We start from the raw sequence: 6,027 nt of genomic DNA on the forward strand, positions 1-6,027 counted from the left end.
CTCTCTCTCTCTCTCTCTCTCTCTCTCTCACACACACACACACACACACACACACACACACACACACTCACACTGGATGGGCCCTCAGCAACCTTGTTTGAGCATGTGACCTTTCCTCCATGGTGTTAATTGGACCAGGGATGTACAAACTAACAACTGGGTCAAGCCTATTTTCTCTTCTAGACTTTGGAGATATTAGTTGCAGCCCGAGCTGTTCTCTTAGATGCAGGGAATGCAAATGGGGTGGGGGTGGGGGGTTGCCATATAAATATTGAATCAGTGAAACTGGTCTGTTGAGGCTGTAGAGAGAATAATTGCCTAGGGATGTGACAGCTTTCCAGTTCCTGCTTCCTGGGCTTTGAGAGTAACTGCCTTTAGTTAGGTTCCTGGATATTATATGAATGTAGTATAAGGTCTACATGAGTTAGGATGTATTTGACTGCAAGTAAGAGATAATCTAAATGATAGGGATTTAAATCATTAGAATATGTTATTTCCTTAAGGAGTCTGGAGGCAGGCAGAAGCCAGGGTGTGTTCAGTTCAGCTGTGTCATCAAAAGACCCAGGGTCTTCCATCTTTTGGCTCTGCCTCTCAGCATGTTGACTTTTCATTCTGTGCTTGTTGGTTCATGGTCTCAATATGGCTATCATGGTTCCAGACATCATGTCCTCACATCATAGCAGCAAGTAAGAAGGAAGGGAGCAGATGGAAAAGAGGTTTAATTTCTGTTAATAAAGAAAAATCCCCCTTTCTCAGTCTGCACAGTAGACTTCCTCTTATATGTTATTGACTAGAACTGTGTCACATATGTACTCTACCTGCAAGAGAGTTTGAAAAAGTGAGTGCCTAACAAAAGGGAATTGAATGGCCACAATTACCTTACCAATTATGCCCCCACCCCTTGAATTGTCTGGGTATTCTTGTGGAAAATCAATTTATCATAAATATTAGGGTTTATTTCTGGATTCTAAATTCTATGCTATTGCTCTATATGCCTATCCTTATTCTAGCACATTGTCTTGACTACTGTAACTATGTAGTAAGTTTTAAAATCAGGACGTGTGAGTCCTCTAACTTTGTTCTTCTTTATCAACATTGTTTTAACTACTCTGGGTTCCTTGCATTTCCATATAAATGTTAGGATTAGTTTGTTAACGTCTTTTAAAAGGCAGGTGGGTATTAGACTTATAGGGGTGATCACATTACATGAGTCTGTAGATCAATTTGGGAAGTATTGCCATCTTGACAATATTAAGTCTTTCAACCCCTGAATGTGGGGTATTTTTCCATCAATTGCATCATAATACTTTTCAGCAATATGTGTAGTTTTCAGTCTACAAATCTTACACTGAGAAGGCTAACCCTATTTTGTAAAGCTACTGTTTGGAATTCTCTGCTATTCTTTAGACGGCCTCTTATTCTAAAAAAAAAAATAATAACTTTGCTTTCTAGCCTGCTTTAGCTTGCTTGAATAATGAGGAAGATAAACTTAGCTGTCTGACCTTGTAGGCCAGAGACTAGATACGCCCATACTCTCAATGCCATGCCAAGTGTATTTTTTAATTGGATAGAACTGTGTACTTTTCAAGGCCACCAGCAAGATAACCACTAAGCACACATAGGGCTGGCTCTTTCATAAAAAGGGAAGTTCTGCTTGTAGCTCTGCTTAGAATTTGAATTCATTTTCTCTAAGCCCACCGCGGTGAATAAAGTGTAACTCCAAACTCTCGGAGCATTGCTTGATTTATTCTGGTTCTCTGTAACAACACCTCTATTGTTAATTTTTTCCCAAGAATTTTAGTCTTTTTGATGCTAATGTTAATGAAATTGTTTTCATGATTTCATTTTCAGAAAGTTTATTGCTAGAATATAGAAATACAGTTGATTTTTCAATATTAATCTTGTATTCTGCAACCTGCTTGACTTGTTTACTGGTTCTAATAATTTGTTAGTGGATTCATTGGGATTCTGTATGTATAAGATCATGTCATCTTCAAACAGAGATTAATTTACTTCTTTCTTTCTAATCTGGATGCTTTTTATTTCATTTTCTTGCTTAATTGCACTCGCTAGAAGTTCCAGTACAATTTTGAATAGAACTGGTAGAAGTGGACATCCTTGTCTTGTTCTTGGTCTTAAAAAGAAAGCAGTTTTGCCATTTAGAATGATGTTAACTGTAGGGGTTTTTTGTAGTGTCCTTTATCAGGTTGAAGAAGTTCTGTTCTTTTTCTAGTTTATTATTCCTGTTCTATTCTTAGTGCTTTTATCATGAAATGTTAGATTTTGTCAAATGCTTTTCCCCCCATCTATTAAAATGACCATGTGGGTTTTGTCCTTTATTCTATTAAAATGGTGTATTAAGTCAGTTTTTTTGGATGTTAAACAACATTATAGTTCCACTTTGTCATTAGATTTTTATTATCATAATTATAAATAGATTCATTATTTTTATTTTATTTTTTAAAATATATTTTATTTATTTTTTACAGAGAGGAAGGGAGAGGGATAGAGAGTTAGAAACATCGATCAGCTGCCTCCTGCACACTCCCCACTGGGGATATGCCCGCAACCAAGGTACATGCCCTTAACCGGAATCAAACCCGGGACCCTTGAGTCCGCAGGCTGACGCTCTATCCACTGAGCCAAACCAGTCAAGGCTAGATTCATTATTTTTAAAATGGGAAAGTAGGAAGACACTGAGTTATCTAGAACTCTTGGGTCTATTCTTTGGGATACAAATACATGAACAAACAAGATGCATAAATAGTCCCAAAAACTAACCAAGCATGTTTCATTAGTTCCCATTTAGTGGATGAAAAAAGAAACACACATGGGTACACAAATACCTAGGATATAAAATGGCACATATTGAGTGCTCTATTTCATTATGGATTACTCCTCTAGGACACTGCTCCAGAGATAACAAGTAGCTGTGCTGTCTACCCACACTCTGCTTTGTATCTTGTGATTGCTCACACTGTTCATTTTGCCCCAAATTTTCTTCCCTTCTTTCACTACTTTTTTTCCCTATTTATTATTCCTGGAAGGACATATATAAAAATATATTATCCGTGGTTTTCATTTGGGACAACATGGTAGACCTAGAGGGTATTATGCTAAGTAAAATAAGTCAGACAGAGAAAGACAAATACTTTTGTCACTTATATGGTATCTAAAAACCAAAATAAATGAACAAATGAAACAGAAACAGATTCATAGATACAGAGAATAAACTGATGATTGCCTGTTGGGATGGATATTGGAGGGCTGGGTAGAAAAGGTGAAGGGATTAAGAAACTCAAAATAGTCACAGGGATATAAAGTACAGCATAGGGAATATAGCCAATAATATTGTAATAACTATGTATGGTGTCAGATGGGTATTAGACTTATTGGAGTGATCACTTTGTAAGTTATATGAATGTCTAACCACTATACTGTACACCTGAAATTAACATACTATTGAATGTCAACAGTAATTGAAAATTTAAAAAAAATATTTTTTAAAAAGATATATTAGTAGTGTTTTTTAAAAAATACTTTTAAAAATTGATTTCCGAGAGGAAGTGAGAGGGAGAGAGAGACAGAAACATCAATGATGAGAGAGAATCATTGATTAGCTGCCTCCTGCATGCTCCCTACTGGGGATCGAGCCCATAACCCAGGCATGTGCCCTGACCAGGAACCATGTCCTCTTGGTTCATAGGTCAACACTCAACCACTGAGCCACACTATAGTATAGTAGTGGTTTTAATTTCTTCCATTTAGGGCCTATATCATATTCTAACTTAACTATATTTAAATATATGTTGCTTTTATAATAGAAAAAAAATTACTTAAAAAAATAGACTCCACTTGGGGCCCACTGGAGCTGCACCTGGAGTAGCCAACAAGCTAGGTGCCAGAATACAAGAAGTAGAGCCTGTGACTCAAGAGAAATCCTGGGCTGAAGGCCCTCAGGCATTGGTGACCCCTCCTTTGTACACTTCCATTGTCTTGGACAATAGCTCAGGATTTCTGTTGAAATGGCTGACTGCCTCCCAAATGGTTCCTGTGCCACACTCCTCAAAGGTATTTTCTCATTCTTTACAATATGGATAGGCAGAGGATTTTTCAAATCTTGAAGTTCTGCTTCCTTTTTTATTAACAATTCCATTTTAAAATCAGTTCTTTCTTCCTTTATTTTTCTATAAGCAGTCAAGAGGAACCAGGCCCACTCCTTCAACACTTGGCTTAGATAGTTCCTCAGGCAAATACCTAATTGCATCACTCACAAGTTTTACCATCCACAAAACACTAGGATATGAACACGATTCAGCCAAGTTTTTTGTCACCTTATAACAAGAATGGCCTTTCCTGCCCTGTCCAATAGCATGTTACTCATTTCTGTCTTAGACCTCATCAGAATGGTCCATATTTCTACCTATATTCCATTCAAGATGCCTTGTATATTCCCTAAGAAGACTGAGGCTTTCTCTGCAGCGCTCCTGTACCTCTTAAAATAGGTACAAGAAAGTTCATTTTCCCTGTCAACTATTTGGGCACCACTGTTGCTTCCCCACTGCCTGTTCTAATTCCTCTGATTTTCAGGACTTCTTTGAGAGAATTTGTCATGTGGCTTTTACTAGTAAGATACCCTGTGAGCATAAACAATAGAATAACACTTATAGATACAGGTTTAAATGGCTTTCCTATACATTGGGCACCAGAAATTGTTGGTTTTGGGGTTGGTACAAGATAGGAAAAAATATGAGAAAAAGTTCAGAAATATTGAGGGCAGGGGGAAGAGCTCCAAAAGGCCACTTCAAAGGAAGTTATTTTGTCCAAGAATATGCAGCATTACCAAATAAATATCTAGAGAGTGATGGGGAAGAATGCAAAAGGGTTTTATAATGAAGTGGAAAAGAAATGGCAGCCTCACTTAAACCTATTCTGTTTAAATATGCAAATCCCATCACTCCATACAATGCATATACTACATTGCCTAGGAACCAATGAACCTTAATTATCATTTTTTAAAACTATTATTTATTGAGGTAAATTTTAAATACAGTACAATTTATGTAATTTAAAACTGACAATAAATAACATATTCAGAGCTCATATGGTTGTCTATGAGATCTTTGTCATCATTAATGCTCTCTTAAAGAGTAAATTCTCGGTCTGTTGAGATGACATTTCTATTTTATTATACAACTAACTAAACAGAGGATGTTTATGAATCGCTTTGGGATGATGATTTACTGAAGATGAAGATATCAATCACTCTAATCAGGTTAAGTAAACATAAATTTGGGGTAAATTTTGGAACTTGGATATGAAAAAGAGGGAGAGTCTTAAACTAGTATTTCTTATAACATTTAAAAATGTTGAGAATCTCCCAGGCATTCCTACTTCCTGCTTCTTGTTATCATTATAATATTCAACATGAACAGTATAATGCACATTTGTTGTTTATTCCTGCCTAGCACCCCTTTTTCTGGTGACAGCATCCATCTCTTCCATTTGGGAAATCATTGGTCTTCCATTCTCAGAGCCTGTGGCTCAGAACTGGAGGGAGTGGGTGGGCATAAGATTCAGTCCTGGTCAATCAATTCAACATTCACCTGAGGCATGTGACCCAACCTGGGCCAATGGAAGCTTAGCTAGGACTCTCACAGGGACTCTAAAAAAGAGGCACTCTTCCTCAGCTGAGGTTTTAAAGCTGGTTGACTGCAAACTTGCCAGCCATAAGCCATCTTTACTATCAATGGTGACCTCCTATCTGGGAATGAACCAAATTTATTGGGACACCAAACCAAGGATAGGGACAGATTTTTGTTTGTTTTTTTCTTTGGGACAGATTTTTTGATGGCCTGGTTTGAGCACCTAGATTCAGTCAGATCTACCTAGTTGTTGTTGTTTTTTTTGGTTATATAAGCCAACAAATCTCTATGCTTAATACAATTTGAATTTAGTTTCAAAACTGAAAGTCTTGACTAATACCATCACCATCATAATTGTTATCTGCAGCACCACCCCTTCTCC

At 37.1% G+C, this 6,027-nt stretch overlaps 1 long non-coding RNA gene across 1 annotated transcript in view; it reads right to left on the reverse strand.

The window, feature by feature from the left end:
* Positions 1-1,413, reverse strand: part of LOC106725046 — a 24,660-nt gene extending 23,247 nt beyond the window's left edge. Inside the window, exon 1 of the long non-coding RNA XR_001360909.1 lies at positions 1,348-1,413. This is a non-coding gene — a long non-coding RNA (uncharacterized LOC106725046). The remainder of the gene's footprint in view (positions 1-1,347) is intronic.
* Between the last annotated feature and the right edge of the window lie 4,614 nt (positions 1,414-6,027).

The sequence above is a fragment of the Myotis brandtii genome, unplaced genomic scaffold (genome assembly GCF_000412655.1).
Source record: "Myotis brandtii unplaced genomic scaffold, ASM41265v1 scaffold132, whole genome shotgun sequence".
Lineage (NCBI taxonomy): Eukaryota > Metazoa > Chordata > Mammalia > Chiroptera > Vespertilionidae > Myotis > Myotis brandtii.